At 29.8% G+C, this 20396-nt stretch overlaps 1 long non-coding RNA gene across 1 annotated transcript; it reads left to right on the top strand.

Moving 5' to 3' along the window:
• Positions 1-11013: 11013 nt before the first annotated feature.
• On the top strand, positions 11014-19158 carry LOC132736458 (uncharacterized). Its single transcript, XR_009626587.1, has 3 exons — positions 11014-11176; positions 18528-18635; positions 18994-19158. It is a non-coding gene; the product is annotated as an uncharacterized LOC132736458 (long non-coding RNA).
• The last annotated feature ends 1238 nt before the right edge of the window (positions 19159-20396 follow it).

Genomic DNA, 20396 nt, shown 5'->3' with positions numbered 1-20396 from the left:
GGCTATTTAAACGTATTTTTTTGGCTTTTGCATGGCCCCAAAAAGCAAAAAATTGATCCGGTTAGATGCCTTACAACCCCCCACAAGGGTTTAATGCAAATTCACTTGCATTTGGTTTCTAAACTTGCCAATACCTCCCGGACACCGTCTAAAATTCGTAAATTTTGGGAAATGGTTCTTTCCTGGATAAAGGGAATATGTAAAATTAAAATACAAGTTTTTTTTCCTTTGATCACATAGTTTGTCCATATTTTATATTTTTTACAGTATACTTATTGTTCAATTTTTAAAATTACGATATGGTTATTGAAAGTGAAATTTAAAAGAAATGTTTATTTGATACGGATGAAAAAAATGTTGTAATTATTTTTTATTTATAAAGAAAATTGATTTTGTCATTAATTATGATATTGTTCAGGTGTACTCGATAACTGATATAATATGAACAGTGTACAACATAGCGTTAATATATTGATATATGTATGAAATATAATATTATTTTTTTGAATAAAATAGATTTTAAGTTTATACACACCCCAAGTGTCAGGGTTTTTATGAAAAAAGTATGTTATATGTATATTTTTCAAAATAATCGCAAAAAAAAAGATTCTTATGACCATATATTTTAACCCGGAAAAAGGCATTGACAATTTTACTTTTGTTACTGCACGTGGGTTGAATCTGGAAAAATTGTTAGAAGAAAGACGCTATTTTTTGGGTGAAATAATGATTCCCCGCAAATTATGCTGAGAAAAAATATCGTGTTGTAATTTTAAATAGAATTTGCTACATGTTATACGCTGAATTATATTATTATATAAAAATGGTTTTAGATTATTCAATGACGAAGATAAACCGTTAATGGTTTAAACAATATACTATTGTATCAATGATTAAAAAAGTAAGGTTATGAAATTATGTATGTCAAGTAAATAGAAGATTTCATTGCAACATTTACAAAATCTTACCTGTGTTGAAAGATTAACGGCCATATTGCAATAGTATAATACTCGATAAAAAACGTTTGATAATATAACATAATATTCTGTCACATGGTGGCTTTAAAGGAACTCCACTGATGGACAAAAGAGTAAAACATAAAATTTTGTATTCTTACACAGATCATCTGGGACACACAAAGATACCCAATGATAAATAAGAAATTTACCTGGAAATAAAGTGAAAATCGTGTTTTGGAGATATTCTTAGTCGAATTTGAGTGAAAAGCGTTGCAACGCTTTTCATTTTCTATGTCATTTTTCAGAATGAGCAAGATCGTTGTGGAAAATCAGAGTGAGCGATTGATCTTAAACTTTGCACACAAGTAACTGGCCTAGATCTACTTCAAATTAAAAATTTATCTCGAAAAATTATATCAAGTACCGTAAAAAAAAAACAAAAAAAAAACCTCACGTGAGCCCCTTTAACCCCTAGCCTGCACGGGACAACAGATTCTTCACGTGAAACCAATGTAGACCAAGGTCAGCCGCCACTACAGTCAGTAAATATTTTGAATTTTTCCTTGGTTTTCTCCGTATTGTAATATGGGCAAGTCTATTAAAGATATTAAGCGTTGTCAGGGTTAAACAATGAAAGTAGGTTATGAAGTCTATCAGTACTTTATCTGTATTACTTGTATACGTAAAGATACCAACCAATATAAACCACCGATAAACTATCTTATGATAGAGAGATGTTTACCTAATTAATCAACACCAAATCAGCAAGATCTACTTTATTTAACACAGTATCTTCGCTTATTTTACTGTATTTTGATATGGTTATTTTTGGGGAGTGTTGTATCTGCTTTTCCGCCTTCTCATATTTGAGTTACCTATACACTTCTTACGGAAACAAAAAAAAAAATTTTTTTTAAAAATTTAAGGAAACCATCAAAAAATATACAATTTTTTTTCTAAAAATATTGCTTCCTTTTTTTTAAAGCCTTTGGAAAATAGTACAGTGAAGTTGAAAAACTCCCCTTACGCTCGAAAAACCCTATATAGAAATTACATTCATACTTTATTTTTAATTTTTTTTACCCCTCTTTTTTTTCCCCCAAAAAAAATTTAAAAATTTAAAATTTCGTACTTTCCCCCATTGAAAAAAATTACTTTGTTTTTTTATATTCAAATTTGAGAGAAAAAATACTGGCCTTTAAAGTACACAAATTGATTTACGGGTCGAAATATTTCATAATGTAACTTCTCCTAACAAAGACCTTTAGAATACCTTATTAAGGGTTCAGACATAAAAATCATAATTAACTTAATTTAAATTATTTTAATTTCTAAAGAGGTCTTCTTAACTTATTTGTATTTAAAAGAGGTAAAGTCTTTTAAAGTTTTTTTTTAACTCATAAATAAAAGTAAGAAAGCTTTTAATATGCTTCAACAATCTTAATGAGGTTTAGTTTTATATTTGGCAGCAGGAAGCATCCGAAAACATTTACATTTTTAGAGAGTTTCGATCGTGCGACCACATACACGCATCACAGGACAAGCTAGGAAAGTAAACCGTGCGACCACATACACGCTGAGGAAAATTTGGAAAGTGAGTGCGACCCACAACCGCATGAGGCCAAATTTTGGAAAGTGAACCCTGCGACTAATACACCACGAGGAAAGTTAGAAAATGACCGTGCGACCACAAACGCATCATATGCAGGATTCCCCTTCTCTTACGAGAAAGGGACAAAAAGCTGGCCGACCCTTTATCAAATTGGCAGACTTAAAAGTATGCCATTTCCTTATAGATGAGGAGGCTATCTTTAACTAATGTGTCTTCATTTGGTATATATACAACTGTAGTAATGCAAACCAAGCGGGGAATCAGTTTTCATCCTTTTTCAATTTTCTATGATATTTTCAAAAGTTCATATTTTTTTTTATTAAAATGTTTCTGTTATTATATTCTAAGCTAATTCAAATTTTACAAAATTTTCAATCTGCCTATATATATATATGGAACAGTAGCACGAGTCTTTTAACTTTCATTTGTTTAAGTTTTTTCAATGCGATAGGTGGATTGAAAAAAAATCACTCTTTAATGAAACACGTTAAACGTAATTTAAAAATCAAATAAAATCCATTTTCCAATGCGATTTTACGTAACATGAACATATATAGAATAACCTTATTAATAAACTTTACAGTGAGTGGCATTACAGAAAAGTCTTACTCACAAACATTGGTAATTAAACGTTTTTATGCTAGTTGCAATTTATAGTGCAATTTAATCGCAAAACGTCTTGTTTTAGCCTTTTTCTTTTTCGGCAAAAAGTATTTCGTGTAATTGTGTGAGTACAAACTTGAGTCTTAAGATTTCTTTTTGTATGGACTCATTTTGGATGTTAGACTTTGTAGTTTATTTTTCAGATTAAGATAAAAAAAAATGCAAACATTGCGTTTCTTACTTCAAATCACTTTTCAACTCTCATGATTCCATATCATCTGTCAATATTAGAAATCAAATGTCTGCGGAATCTTTCATGGGCAAAAAAGTACACGTTCAAGTAATAAAATCTTCAATCTCATGAATAACAAAGGCGGAATGCTTCAAGAAACATTGATCTTACACTTCAGTTCATTTATCGTAGAAGCTTTCTTTGTATAAAACGTGTAGTGAATCGATTGATAATATTTGAAGATTTTTTTTTTTGTAAATTTAGCGGAACATTCTCTCTCTACGGAATCCTGTTTCCACCATCGATTTTTCGATAAAGGAGGTACGCCATGTAGTTCCTACTTTTCTTGGTGTAATTTTTATACAGAAAGTTAAAAACTCCACACGACGATTGTCAGGCTGATTTTGAATTTCGACCCATCACTTATGTGTAAAATGAGAAATTTTAAAAGTGCTACATGTAGATTTTAATTTTCCGCGCTAAGATATTTCCTCGACATTTCGTGTGCCTCTTTAGTTTTTGAAGTGAATGCGAGTCTTTAATGAAAGGAATGCTCCTCTCTCGTGGAAACATTACATGTATTATTAATGCTTAATTGACCCCGAGGGAACCCCGAAAGAATGTAAAACAAAATTTCTTTTGAAATCAAAAAGATTTCTCATTATAAGAAGTATTTAAATTTTTCGAAATCCCGCGGGAAACGATTTTTTTTGTTTAAAGCAATTATAACTGTATATGTTAATTTTAAGCATTTTTGCACTATAATGGGGCGTTTAAACGCACCCAAAAAATCTAACTTTGGGGTTTACATGTTAATTAAATTATTTTTCGAAAACTGTATTCTTACTTTTCTTACCCCCTTTTAAACTTAATATTTAAAAATTTGTTCATATTTAAATTTAAATGCCTTCTGATTAGGATCCCTGCTGTTGGGTTCCCAACTTATTAAAAGTGAGAAAATGATAGCGAAAGCATGGATCTATCAACTCGCGATGGGGAGGCTTCTGGATCCTGCGGTGAAAACCCATTAGTGGGTTTTTTCTTTGGAGGCCATATGTCTGTTTGTCAGTTTGGGGCTAAAAGGTTGGTAATAGATTCAGTGGTTAGAAGTATAAAGGTAATTTTTTAAAAATTTTATTAGCAAAGCTGCTTCTATGTCCGTCTCCCAAAAAATTGTTGCAGAGCAATAAATTTTCCCCAAAAAATTGTGCTAAACGATATATTTATAAGTATGAAAGGTAAAAAAATTTGAAGTAAAATGTAAATTTTAAAAAATGTATATCGCTATTTTTGTTATTAAAAATTTTAAAACAAGTATCACAAAATTTCATTAAATATATAAATAATGTAAAGTACATTTGTTACCAATTCAAACAAAAACGAATTCAACATTTATCATACAAAATTTGTATGTTAACAATATAATTCTATCTATCAATTATACTTCAATAGTCAGACTTCATTAGTTTGAGATCACTGGCCGTTCCTCGCCGCTGTGGGTCTCTGTTATCACCCTCCCTGAGTAAAGTGCCTGACGAATTATCATTTGTTTATGTACACTTTAAATTCCAATTCCCAAATATGAAGTTAGCTGTTTATATCCTTAAGATTATAAAACATTTTCTGAGACCAGTCTCGCATCTTATGATTGTTATTGATCAGGGAACATTCTTTTGCTGAATTCTTACTTATTAAATACTTGATAACTGAATTAGAGCTTATAATTAAAACAAATATTTTCAATCTGAAAATGTTTAGATTTACAGTGAAAATAAAAGTGTTGATAGAATTTACTTATCTCTAACGTTTTATTAAATCCTGTTTTTGTATTTTTTTAAATATTTAATTGTTTAGTTTTTTTTTATATAGTTTGTTTTAGTGTTTAAGTGGAATTTACTTATTACTAATGTTAAAATTTTTAAAAAAAATTTAAAAATTTTTAAATACCCCCCCCAAGGTTTATATTAAAAATAATAAATTTATAATATTTATTAAAAGGTTTTAAAAAATTATAATGAAAACATTTTTTTTTGTTTAATTTTTTGTTATAAAAAGGGTTTATATTTTAAATTAAAGTGGTTTTTTGTTTAAAAGGGTTATTATTTTTGTTTTTTTTTATGGAAAGAGTTAAAAACTTTAAAAAGATACAAAAAATTAAGATAAAAAAATTTATTTAAAAAAGGTTTTAACATATTGAAAAATCTTTGCAAAAATTTTAATGGTTTTTTCGAATTGGATGATTAAAATTATCTACATCTAATTTACTATTTAAAATTTAAAATTTTGGAATTTATGAAATTAAAGTGCGAATTAGAAGGAAATCGTGGATTCGGAAGAGGAACCCTTAAGTACGTTAAAATTTAAAAGTTTTTTGCAGTAATTGAGGATGGTGAATTTTACAAAATTTCAGTTGAGTTTTTTTAAGTTTTTATTTTTTGGTCGTTTTTCAAAAATTTTAAAAATTTTTTTTTTTTTAGAAAAAGGAGTTTTTGTTTTTTTAAAAAACTGTAGGTGTATTCATTTTTGTGAAAAAAATATAAAATAAAGATGATACTAAAAAAGGGTTATAAAAGCATAACTAAAAAACCCCTTCCGGGAAAACCCACAAAGGTTGAATGATTCAATGGAAAAAAAAAACGCCTTTTAAACGCCCAAAAAATTTTAAAAACTTTACATCGATTAGAAAGATAATAAACGAAAAAATTTTTAAAATAAAAAAAAAAAAAAAAAAAAAAAAAGGAAACAATAAAAACACAAAAAAAAACAACAACAAAAAACCACGATCTTTTTCTACTTTGTGATCGTATTTCTGCAAGCGTTTAACGACACTGTAGTGAATTAATTCCAATTTACAAAGAAGGGGATCTAGGATCTCTGAAAAGAATTTTAAATTTGAAAAACGCCAAGATACCTTTGCAAGTCCCAGGATGACTAATGAATATTCTTTTGTGAATAATATAAAAATAAAACAACAACAAACAACAACAGAAAAAAAACGATAAAAGAAAAAAACGATAAAAAAAAACCCAAACAGAAAACATTGATTAAGTTGCCCGGTTTAAACTTCCTACAATTTTTTTTGTGTAATGTAATCAGAATCGATTGTTGATATTTGGAGAAAAATGAAATGTCTGGAGACAGATTCTGCTGTGTAGTTATGGGACGTTTATGAGGACGACATTATGTATGATAGTGTCGGGAAGGAATTTGAAGTGCACACAAATCATTACACTTGATTTAATAAATTTCTCGGAGAAATTTCTTTCTTTCGGGGAAAATTTCAAAATTGAACATCGTAATCATCAAGTTATACGAAAGAGCGTTTTTTCGCGGATCACTTTTTTCAGGGCTAACACTTTCTGATGTAGTCATTAATATGTTAAGTTTTATAGCCCATTATTAAATTTTCTCTAACTTAAACAATCCACAGCTTTTGAGATGATATAACCTGAGCTGCAATTTTTTCTTATTTTAAAAAGAAAAGATTTATATTTTTTTTGGGGCCCCCATTATTGGGTTAATGTGAGGGGTTGTCCCTGATTTTGACATAAAAGCCCCTTAAATTTTTTTACGGGGTAAAAGTAAAAAATTAATATGAAATGATTTCTTTTAGCTATTTTGGGGATATAGTTTAAAATAAATGTGGAACAGGTTAAAAAAAAATTTAAAAAGGGATTTTTTAAAAAAACTTTAAAAATGTCTAGATTTTTTAAAAAATTAAAAAGAAAAAACATAGATTGTAATGAAAAAAAATTAAAAATAGAAATTTAGATTTCTAAAAGGTATTAAACGAATATGTTGCCAAAAGTTTTGCAAAGCGTTAAAATTTTTAGAATGGATTTGTTACGGTGGAACGTTTTCCCAAAAAGTTTAATAAATTTTTTTGCATTTTATATAACTAATATGTTTAAAAAATACTAAGCATTTCGTTTAAAAAAATGAATACAATAATCAAATGATTTTCTTCCCTAGAACATATAAAAATGCTAATATACGCTATTTTGTGTAGAATCCTCTTCCGGCAAACAATATATTGTTTGTTTTTCAAATAACAATATGTTTACAACTGTATGTACATGTTATCATATACATTTCTGATGCATGAATAGTTATTGTATTGTAACAGGATGTGAAGCTAAATAGTTGACGAAATATTTTATGATCTAGACAACTGTCAAATCACGTGGTGTGGTAAAGTTATTATAGTCATACCTCAATAGGATATTTTTTTACCTATTACTAGTAAACAAAGTACATTTTTTTACCAAAATGGAAAACAGGAATAAAGCGTTCCGTAACAAAATATCTTAACTTTATTATTTGCATTTTATTGATGATTTTAGCGCATCGCGCCCCCCTTTGTTGAGAAATATTAAAAATTTAAGGACTTTTTAAAAAGCAACGCAACGACATTTAGTTTTTGATAAAAAATTACTGCGATGATTTTGATTTAATTCAGCTAAATGAATATTTTGACAGTGGAAAGAGTTATACCGATCGAAAGAACTACAATGTTATTCAGTTTTTTAGCAAAAGGAAAAAAAAAACATGAATTAAAGATTTAAATCCTTAATAATCAGTTATTCAACTAACCCAGGGACTCTTCAGTAAATGTAAATCTAGGTAGTATTGAAAACATGGGCAAATTAATAACACATATTTAGTCACAAAAAATCAAATAATTTCAAACCTTGATTTTAATACGTTTTATCACTTGAAAAACCCATGTGTTAAAACCACTTACGCAGCATGAACTCTGTTTTAAGAGATAAACAATCTTGCGTTTATATAAATAAAATGTCAGAAAAATTGATAAAATGAAAAGTTTATCAGTTTTTAATGTTATAAATTTGCCAGTATTTTCATGCTTATAAATCAGATCTGATCTCACCCGTGTGAAATTCTGCAAGCAAAACAGTGATAAGCTATCAACATTTTCAAAACATGTTGTTCTAATTTAACTATAAAGAAAATGATGTTTTTCAAACTGCAATTTTCGAACGATTTTCACGCAAATCGGGCCAAGAATCTTAAAACAAAAAATCAATATTCATTTAAATTCGAGAGTATATTTTAAGCAGTTTTTTTTTTAATTATAAAAATCTGGAAATAAAGTGATCCCTCGGAAGCATTAATTCAAAACAAAATTACAAGAAAATTGCAAGACTCGGTTTGATTGAGGTCTGTACATGAGAGATAATGAATACAGTGCAACATCCCCACGCCCCCTAGCACCGGCTTGAGCGGTACTTCAAATTCTCACACTCAATAGTGCTGGCATCAATAATCCCGAAGGAGTTTTACTTGTAATATGTTGATGAGTGTTAGGCCTTTTGACCTCATTTTGAACTCCTTTACATGATTTAACACCATTGTGTGAGTAAATGGTGCTGCCAAGTTCCCTAAGTAAACAAAACTGTCAAGAGATTTAAAACGAGAAATGACGAGAAGTGAGTATGGGGTAAGAAATATATCATATCATGGATATTTTAAAGATCCTGTAAACACAATTTTTTTAATGGTTTTAAATCATAAATATGATGCTCAAATTAAGATTTATCAATTTTTGTAAGGTCCAAAAAGCATTATTTATAAAGGATATTACCGAATTTAACATTTCATTTAAATAAAGGGAGGTAATACAATTTTGTTATCTATAAAGTTTTAGTCAAATTTTTCAATAAGAAAATGAATACATATATTTAAATGGTTACATTTAATATGTACAATTATTTGCAGCACAATGATTTACATATTGTTCGGTGTTTGAAATTTGTTTTATAAGCATAATTATATACATAAATATTATTTCACTTAAGTGTGGTATACAACCCTTAATTACAACATTACATGATCTTTAGAACTGAGCGATACAAATGTACCAACCGATACTTTTGATCGATATTTATATACATTTCCTGTTGGTCACATATGGCTCAATGATTTTTTTCAAAAGTAAAATATTAAAATAAAAGACAGTTTTTAGCAAAATGCAAAGTTTTTTTTATTTCTACTGTTCACTGACAATTTACACGTGGAGGGGCATTATGTCTTAAACATACATTGTATCAACATGAGTGTAGTTTTACTAATTGTTCTCTCATACTATATTTAAAAATTTAATGATTATAATTATTATTTATTTGATATATTTATGTATCAAAGATATAACATATACACTTACATAATGCAATGTTGAAGAAGTCATGAAAATTATTAAAAATATGTTTTTACCCCTGAAATAACAAGGCAATATTATGTGCGCATGCAATGTATATGTGCATTTTTATCTTTAGATTTAGAACTGTAACAAATAGCATTCAAAAAGCAATAGAAATATTAAAATTGTTCAGTGAAAATCCTTCCGTGAAAAAGTTATCATTATAAAGTTTTCCCACAAACAATGACTGTAGGTAAGAATACGCTGTTCAACTAGGAAAATATGAGAAATAGCAAGCACATATAGAATAAGTAGTTTTACAGATGGAAATAATTATTTATGCTATATCCAACGGTGTAAAAGGTAAGTCGACAGGTAAATCTTTAAAAAAAAGCATTTAATTTTAAAATAAGAGTGCCAACCCGTTAATAAAAACGCTAAGATCACGTGACAGGAACTGTTGGCAATTGTCTATTTACGCTTCTCAATACGCTTCTCGCACGTTTTCTCCTTATTAAACAAGAAGAGGTGAATTTTTCCTTTATTAAACTGAAGAAGGCGAAACTGTAAAGTTAAAGATTATGCACATAAATAAACGGAAGGAATATTTGCAGGTCATATGATGTCTGTTGTTTGTCTACAGGTTGAATGATCGAGCCTTTCTATTGTCTATTCGTTTTGTTCTATTTAATACTAAGTTCTAAGATGCGCAATTGATAGTGGTTTCAAATTTACTTGTTTTTTTTTAAATCAATCGAGCTCCGGCTAGAATAATTACTTTTTAACTTAAACCAAACTAATAAAACGAAATAATAACCCAGGTGACGAATTAGAGAATAAGGTGAAAAAAATAAGTGATAAATTCTGGCGTTTCCAATGCCCCCATATTTAGCGTTTTGATCTGAACTCACATTATTTCATATGCTGTTTGATACTAACTGAGGTTTACCACCTTTAAACGTCTGTTAGATCTAATTGACAGTACAGGAACCTATTCAAGCCTGGCGTAAGATGTTACTTAGCAAGAGTGGTGAAACGTATAAATTTTCTCGCTCATTTGTCCTCAATCGGAAATAAGTCCCAGAAAACATTGCGAATGACATTTTTGCAATTTAATCATGTTAATGGAAACGAGGCGAACGTGGCTTAATGGAGAGATCCTTGTTGAAACATGCTAGTTGAAAATTATCTTTACAAAGACCGGAATTCGGAGCAGATGCGGGGAATATAGGCGGAAATCGATAGTGTGAATTTATAACCTAAATAACGTAGCATTTATCGGGATTTAAGTGTGAAAGAAAATTAAAAAAAATGTTATAGCGACAATAGCCGGGTTTTTATATAGCGTTATAGTATCATTAGTTTTAATACCCTTGGGATCTAGCTGTGTATAGATTCTTCATTTTTCTTGACATGGATATTATTGGTTTTTCCAACCATTGACTCTACCATCGTTTTACAAAAAGCGACTGTTTCCTTTCGGTATTGGAATAGAAGTAACACTATAGAAGAAGTCCGGGAAATGCAAATACTAGATTTACTGTGTACACATGATTTTCATGTAAATATCTGATTTATATTGGAATATTTCCAACTGAGATTGAATATCTGTAAGTATTATTGTATTACAAACGTCGTTTTTAAGCTCGTTATGATTTGTTAATAAACAAAGACTTTATTTTACCAATTTCATGATTTCATTGTATAGGGTATGTCGTTCTGAAAAACTGATATATTGTTTTTAAAACCAGGATTTTTTCGTTCTCTATCTAAATGAACATGTCCTGGTTTATGAACGCGGATCTGCTTAATATGAATAATATTAATTTTTGATTTTAAACACCCTCGTCTGTGTTTAAAGCAAATATATGTATTTTTTTTTACTGTGCTTAAATCCCTCCTGGTACCCGCTGGGGGGGAGGAAAAAAGAAAAAGGTTTTTCTGACTTCAAGTTTTTGTTTTGTTTCTAACATCCCCAACATTATTATTTGAATGACAAGTCGACATACAATATTTTTCTATTTTAATAATAATATACATGAGTGTAGATTAAAAAATATAAAATGAAAAAAAAATAAACATTGAAAACATAATATGAAAAAATATTAATAATGTTCAAGCTGTAATATGATTTTGTTCACTTAAAGTTGTTTTGTTTATGAATCGATTTGAATAAAAAAAATTAAAATATAACGACCCGGGGAATCAAAAAACAGTTTATTTAAAAATTTTTTTCCAAGCGAAAATCACATTCATACTGAATTTAAAGGACATATTTCTTTAAGTAAAACGTCAAAAGGCTAAATTCAATATTTTAAAGTTAAAAAGAAAAAAGCAATTGTTCGTTAGTAGCAAATTTTCACAAATTGCCACAATTTTTGTTTTAAAGTTACTATTTTAATTTAAAAAGGGAAATTCTGTTGCAAGGTACGCAATTTCAAACCCACAAAATTAAAAATTTGAAACACAAGGTAAAAACGTGAAAAAAAATTTAAAATGTCTTAAAAATATATAGTTTCTTTTTTTTAGAATGGGGGGGGGGGGGGAGTGGGGGGAAAAAAGCTAGTTTAAAAAAGTATTTATTTACGATTTATATAAATGTATTGGTTCATGTACTTATGCAATTGTCACCCTAGTTAAAAGCTTCAATAAATGTATCCGTAGCTTTCAGAAACAGGTGTTTTACAGAAGCTATAAAATCTTCAGTACGTACAATTTGACATAAAGTTATAGAAAGTTATTGGTAAATAAAAAAGAAGAAAGAAAAGAAATCAAAACGCAAAAACAAACAAAATATATTTAAAAAAATAAATATATAAATAAATGAATAAATAAATAAATAAATAAATAAATAAAATAAATACATAATGAAATAAATAAAAAATAAATAAATAAAATAAATAAATAAATAAATAAATAAATGAATAAATAAATAAATAAACGAATAAACAAATATATAAACAACAACAAAAAACAACAACAACCCCCCCTCACCCCCCCCCCCCCAAAAAAAGAAAAAATCACCAACAAAAGACAAAAATACCCAAACACAAACAAAACAAAAACAACAAAAAATAACAACACAAACATAAAAAACAACAACAAAAAACTCGCTAACAGTCGAGGAGAACTCAGCAATTTTGAGGTAATGAAGTAAAAAGATCTTCTTGTTGTTTTTTTTTTTGTAAAACATTTTGGCCAAAAATTCCCCTTCCTACAGGTTTCATCTGAACTAAATGAGAATAAACGCGCGTGAAAAAATGTTTATTCATATATAATAACTGTGTGGAAGGCTTATGTAAATAGTGTATAGTGTTACATTTGCAAAATGAAAACGCATCTGTTGAGATAACTCTTTATTCTGTTTTGATAAAACCTACCTGTGTTCGCTGAGCTTTTACACAACAGGTAGTATGATATATATTTTATGTTTTAAAAGCACAGGAATATTAATTATTTATATTTTGTATTGTATGAAAAGAAAGTTTTTATCCCCCATAAGTTCTGTGTATAATTATATGAGATGCATTTTGCTAGCATAGTTTGCAATGTTTGAAATTATGTATACGAAACACTTAAAATAAATGAATAATATTGAAGAAAATGTAACATATAAAGTCGGCACTCTTACATTTAGTTTGCACTTTTAAGGTACATGTATATATCTAGAAGGACGCAACACATATAGATTATTATATAGCCATGATATACTCCATTATTAATCTCCAATGTTCATCAACAAAATGGAGCTATAATACTGCTAAGCATGGAAACACTGATTTAATATGTTTCTGCGATTTATAAAAAAATCTCCCACATTATTGGCATCACGTAGAGATAGACTGTTATTCGCCAGCTACCTGCTAACATTGGTATATTTTTGGATTAAATCAAGTTTTGCTATTCCGTTTGAAGTTACGAAACAATCCTGACTGGTATTTCAAGATACATATCAATTCTGCATCGCATGTTTAGCTAACGTTTTAAAAACAATTTATCTTCATTGCAGTAAAAGGGCTGCCCACAAGTTGTTAGAATCCATTTAAAAGCTTCCATTACTTTGTAGAAGGTAATCGCACTAATGCAGTAATTAATTGAATAAAAAACTAGAGCAATATTTACAACCCCCTCTGCCTTAAAAAAAAAAAAAGAAAAAACACGACCAAAAAACAACAAACAAAAAACAACAACACCCAATAACAGCAAAATAAAACAACAATAACAACAAAGAAAGCACCAGCAACAACCCTTGATAAAAGAAAACAAACACCAACAAAACGAATCAACACTATAGCAAGTTTTACAACAATAAGGCAAATAAAAAACCCAACAAATCTTCCTTATCACAATTTATAGAGGAATAATTCACATGGATTTCTGATGCATTCTGCCTGCAGAACGGTTTAATGAAATGAAACGATATATTAAAATGGACCTCCGTCCTCTGACCTCCATCCTCAAACCTCAATCTTCATACCTCTATCATCAGACCTAAGATAAACCCACAATAATTTGGTCATTTTCGAGTACAATTACTTGGAAGAAAAAAGCAGCAAAAGAAACTTGTTAACGAAATATTTCGCTTCCATCCAATTATAGAATGAGAAAATAAATACTAATCAGTCGCCCTCTTGGTCGCAAGAGATTGACATGATTGAGGAAATATCTCAAGGGAATTAATATTGCAACTGGTAATGCGCTTTGATTAAGGACAACATACGAACTGGGTATTTTATTGACTTCAGTTTATAACTCTGTGAATGAACAGTGGGACATTCCAAGTATTGAGTCAGTATTCATTACCTGCACATCGTCAGTGCGAGATGAATCTTAATGGTCATAACATCTGAAAGTCAAATTAACAGAGTTATAATTGGTACTTTGAGACAACTGTGCTGAAAATGTTTATTGAAATAACGTTGGATAGTAGCGAACTTTTGCTTTTTTAAAGGTTGAATAATTATGTTATGATTGTCCAATCAAATGAATTAAATTTGAAAATGAAATTTTCCGTCAATAAAATACATAAACAACCAGGAAACCACTCAATACCTTTAATCTACCGAACCGCTCTCTATATGTGTTTTAGTAAATCAGGCGATTCATTCTAAATCTTCTAATTTTAGAAACGAACGTCAACTGGCGCGTTATAAATAACCCTCGGGGCGCTGTTTTGAAGAAGCCTTAACGGTTATATTACGCACTTTTCAAAGATGAAATAATTGTAATGCTTAATTTGAAACAACAATGAATATTTGGGGTTTTCTTTCAAATAAAAATAAAGCGGCAGGCCGCTTTTATACCATACATGTTCCTGATTGCATAACTTACTATACTTTAATACCATACATGTCCCTGATTATACAGAATATATCAGATGTGATGCAATACTTTTATTACTGTTGTAGTTTAAATGCGATGCTCCAAATCAGATGTATCGCCAATTATAACACATATTAAATTACAAAATGTTCTTTATTCAATCAATTGACTATTACTTTTAAATGAATAATGTAAAACTATTTGTTAACAAAATTTATGCACCAAGCATATTATTAGTTTTTAATTTCAATGAACATGAACAAAAATATTCAGCGAAACCACTGATATATTGTCTTATGTTATTAAAAGAAAATCTTTAGTTTTAACACAATCATTTTCTAAATAAATGAAAAACACATGATCCGCACCTTCGGGCTCAACACATGTTAGTAAAACAAATATATGCCTCTAAGAATCTTGGGGGAAATATAATTCATTTTAATCATCATGGAATTAAAGTTGAAGTTTTTATACATTCAATCAACACCACAATAATGAAAGTGTATTTCTACATATCTAATATCCTTGTACAGTCTTAGTAAATTTAATGAAAAAACAAACATTTCGTGCAATTTCGATTTTCCTATCCCCCCAATCATCTATTGAAATCTTTACATTATTTTTTCGTAAAAGTCTTCAAATCGACAGGAAATTTGATTCGATTTCCGATTTTCATAATCAATTCAAAGTATTATGTCTTTTCTATTCTTATGTCTTGTCATTGTCGGTTTAACCGCCGTCACTTGCCTTGTAAGCCTTTGAAATCGACGTTTAGCAGTATTTCATTTCAAATTGATTTCTTTGTACAAGGTAGCAAAGAGAATGTATTTATATGTACAGTTCTAATGATGGCCTAATGAAGTTCCGGTATACTTCGTTTTGTTGTTTCCGGCAGTTGCCGACGATTATAAGTAAAATGGTTTTAGTTGTCAGAATGTGGCAGGAATAAGGAAAAATTCTTTCACACTGACAATAACAATGACATATGGTTCTTGTTTCTTACTGCATTGTGTCCTTGACATTGTGGGAAACTTAGCATTGTTGATAAATAGTATAGTATGTTGTTTTGAATTAACCTTTAAATGTATAACACGATTTGAAAGATAATATCGTACATAAACCTTTATGTTTTACATTTGAAATACAATATTAATAATGAAATATCTGAAATGAAAAACAAAAACATGAACTTCCTTTGAAAAAATGAACTTTTTTTCTGATAAAAACGAATGATTGTGTATCGACCCAGCATCATGACAAAATTAATCTGTTTCGTGAAAAATAATATTCCATGTTTTCATCAGAGGGAAAAAAAGGAAATCCTCATAACATTTTTAATAAATAAAAATTATTGCAACACAAATCTCATCGTTAATCAATAATCAAAAGCAAGTTAAAATGTCTGAAAAAATTGGAAAAACTTTCAAAGTATTTTTAGAAAAATTTTGCGTGTTATCATTAAGAAAAATGAATGGTCCTTAAGCACCCAAAATTTTATTTTTAGATAAAAATCAAATTACCAATTGGAGTGTGTATCAGCATCAATGATGCATCTAAAATGTAGCATTTACATTTTAACGTTTACTGTAAATCCATTGCCAATTGTGATTCGCCGATAAATTGAGAATTTCTGCCTTACTTGCTATTCAAGATTTATTCACGTTTCAATAGTGCCAGTTGAGACATATTTTACATTAAATAGAGCTTTTCGTTTTTATTTACATACTAGTTATGTTATTCAAGGTTCATCCGCCTACAAATTATGCTTTTACAAAATTTATCTAATAACAAAAGTAAACAATCTATTATTGATACAATCACTACTTAAGCGCTTTATCAAGCAAGTTATATAATCAATAAATAACGATAGAAGGTCTAGGAATATGCACCATCTTTCATTCCTTTTTTATGAAGTTAATATTAGAGATAATTGACAAGATTACTATCTATTCATTATTTCTCCTAATGAAATGGTTTATAGTCGTCTCAGACATGTCAGAGCTGTCCATGTGGTGTAATAAAAAGTCTGAGTGTAAATGTTCTTGCAGATACTTGCTCGGAAACTAACAGATTTATTGCAGGCCAACTGACTGGCTGTTATTACATTTTACTATGATTCTTTCATAGAATAATTATGATGTTTAAAGTTACAATTTCTTCACATTAAATATATATTTTCAAAGATTCGCGGTATGAATTTAGGATTTTGATTTTAAACGACACCTTCTCAACCCAACGAATTCAAGATTCAACTTACATATTTACGATATTCACTTCATGACCATATCTTCAAGAATCTATGTTTTTGAACTTCACGATTTCATCTTCGTGAATTCACGTTTGCACCGCCTCCGTGATCGAGGGGTTAGAGTCGATGACTTCTAATCCAGTTACCTCTCTGGCGTGGGTTCGATCCCCGGGATATGCTTTGGTAGTTTAGCACGGAGGAAGGTAGTCTAGTACTGGTGTAACTCTCTAGGAACGATGGTTAGGAAACTAACCACCTAAATGACTAAAATACTGTTTGGGAAAAGGCGTAAAATGACACAAACATACAAAAAAAAAATCTCGTTTGCAACTTTACGGTTTCGGCATCACGAATTACAATATCAAATTCAAGTGTTGAACTTTATACTATTACGCATTCATGATCGTAAATTCCTGAAAATTGAAATTCAGAACTCCTGAAATGGAAATCGTCCAAAACGTGAATTAGTTGGGAGATAAAATCGTAAATTCATGAATATTGAAATTGTGAAAGTGTAAATTCGTGAAATTTGAAATTTTATTATCTTTAAATTTATAAAGTCGTGAATTCGTAAAGTTGAAACGATGAATTTGTGAAATTAAAATGTCGCCAGAGGCCCTTCGTAATATTATTACTCAGAAAACTTCATTGGCTGAATTAGAATCGTTTCAGTTGATTAGACAGGAATTCTTGTAAAGATATAAAACGATGTTTGACAAAGATTAATTTGTACTATATTTATAAAGAAATAATTAATCTGGTTGCAAGGCAAACTACGTGAACTAAATTTAGATCTTTTTGCTCATTGTCTGCATGTTCTTTATGAAGTTGTTGAAAGAAAACTAATTTAGCCTTGCAAAATTATTATTATTTCACCTATCTTTGATTGTTCTATAGCATCTTAGACTATGCAGCACACGATGTTACAGTAACCAGCATAAATTTTCACATTTGGTAAAATAATTATGAATACAAAATTAAAGCAGGACGACTAGCTTTCAGAAGGTTTTTAGTTTTACTCAAGAGCCTGATATAATGCATGAAGGGTTTGACCTTTGGTCTAACTCAAACAGTACAAATTGAAAGTCGCCATATGACATTTTATAGTGTCAGTGAGTAAGCAACTAAATAAAACGAGCAGACAAAGTAAATTGAAACATTAATTTTGCCTGATGTTTAACGATCTATTTCTTTTCACTGGAGCAATGCATTATGCAAACCAATATTGCATTACATTTGCATTTGTGCTGCCAGTGCATTGATGTTTGTTTGAATAAAGAATTTATTTTAATATTTATTGTCGTTACAATTACAAAATAGCTTTGACCAAGTGGAAACTGAAACCGCTACGTAGTAATTTATATTAACATTTTGTATTGATATCTTTTCAGCTAAAGTGAAGATACGAAGAGGACTTCCATATTGCCTGTAGATGTCTGTTGTGCCTGTTGTTCAGTAATGGAGTAAACAATTTCAGCAGATGTAGGAGTTTTACATAGGTAAGAATGTGTCAATATGACATGCAAGTAAAGGAATACATGTTTCTATAGATTCGTCATATAAACTAATAAATTAATAAATATAACCAAACAAAAACCAAAAAACAAGGCTACCAAACGAATGTCTATATTGTGAAAATTTCTAAAGTTATATCATATTTCGTATCATGCAACGACTGCTACTTTCATTACAAGTAATGGTCGTTATTGTTTCCATTTTTGTAAATTTAATTCATTAAAACGATTCCAATATCCACCCTTTAGTCACATTGTCTTCATACAAACAGTAAATCACAAGTTAATCAAAAGTCTAAATGCAAAAATACGCAAACGCTTAATGGTTTTGAATACATTTCAGATTCCGATACAATTTGGGCAAGGATGATCCAACAGTTTCAAAATATGGCGCCGTCGTTGTTTGCAATACTGCTGACGATAACAAATCTTTGCTCAAAAATGCAAAACATTCGAGCAGAGGATACGATAAATCCTCCTTACATAATTGAAACGCATATAAATGGGCCACTCACCACCGACAACAAAATCAGATTGGAACCTTTAGACAATAATGCTATCTTTGAAATTCCCGTGAACATGCTTGAAATATTCTGGCTAAATAGTTCAATTCATTCTATTTCAATTAAATGGGCACTAGATCCTAATTATAACCTTACAGGGTTCGTAAAAGACTCGGTGGTAGAATATTTCCCAAAAGGTGGACGATTTACGTCACATCCTTTATCAAGTGACGTCAGAGAGTATACATTTGATAATTTAGAGGCTGGAACAATATATACTCTTTGTGTTCATATGTTAGAGATATACGGTGAAGGAAATTATAGCTCGATTAATCATTCAAAATGTGTTAAAATCAACACCATAGATTATATACGCAGAGATAGTGTGGTGATAATGATAATTACTTTAGGATACTATGCATTTATGGGACTTATAGGGTATACGCAATGGAAACGTCGGCTGATGAGGATAAGAAATAATACAAAAAAACAGATATAGCGAACCTCCGAGAGGAAAGAAATGAAAATCAGAATGTTTGTGTAATGCGATGGCGTGATTTAGCGGAAAAAGAACGCCTTATGTCAAATCCCGGACGTTCTATAGAAGGAGATACAACATAGGTGTTGTCGATTTTAGGAATGTTTACGTCTCGTAGGACAAGAATTGTAATACACATGTACATGTATTTGTGTTTTTCAAACGAGTTTCCAAGATCTCTCTGTTCTGAAAGACAGTCAATGTTAACATTGCATACCTACGTCATATGTGAAAAATTGATTTGCACAGCATATGTTTCTTTTGTAACAAAAGGCATGATTGGCAAGTTAAATATTTAGCATAAAATCAAATGTGATGCAAGGCTTATTTTCAAAGGGATTACTACATGCAGATGTAACATGCAGAAAGCTTTAGGTCAACAAGGTCAAGGTTGTTTAGAAAATGACAGTAAATAGTACCAGGAAACCTTAAAAATCAGTGTCTAGTTTGCCTTTCGTTATGATGAATCCAGTTGCTCTTCTCTGAAAACATCATAACATCATAACATTTCATATGTGTTCCAATGTTTTCAGTTTAACACCCTTTTCTTCTTTGCTTTTCAAAATTGAAGTGCCCCTTGTGGTTGATGGGTTGCTTAATAGGATTTGCTCGTTTATCCCTACGTAATTTTAGGAGGCGACTAAATGGGTTCGAATAAATGAAGTCTATACATCTCTTAGCTCCAGAAGGTATGGTGGTTTTTGC

This window comes from Ruditapes philippinarum, unplaced genomic scaffold (genome assembly GCF_026571515.1).
Source record: "Ruditapes philippinarum isolate M1 unplaced genomic scaffold, ASM2657151v2 ctg5711_1_1_1_1, whole genome shotgun sequence".
NCBI classification, from domain to species: Eukaryota; Metazoa; Mollusca; class Bivalvia; order Venerida; family Veneridae; genus Ruditapes; species Ruditapes philippinarum.
The sequence above is the reverse complement of the archived record's forward strand: the minus strand, read 5'-3'. Positions and strand labels throughout refer to the sequence as shown.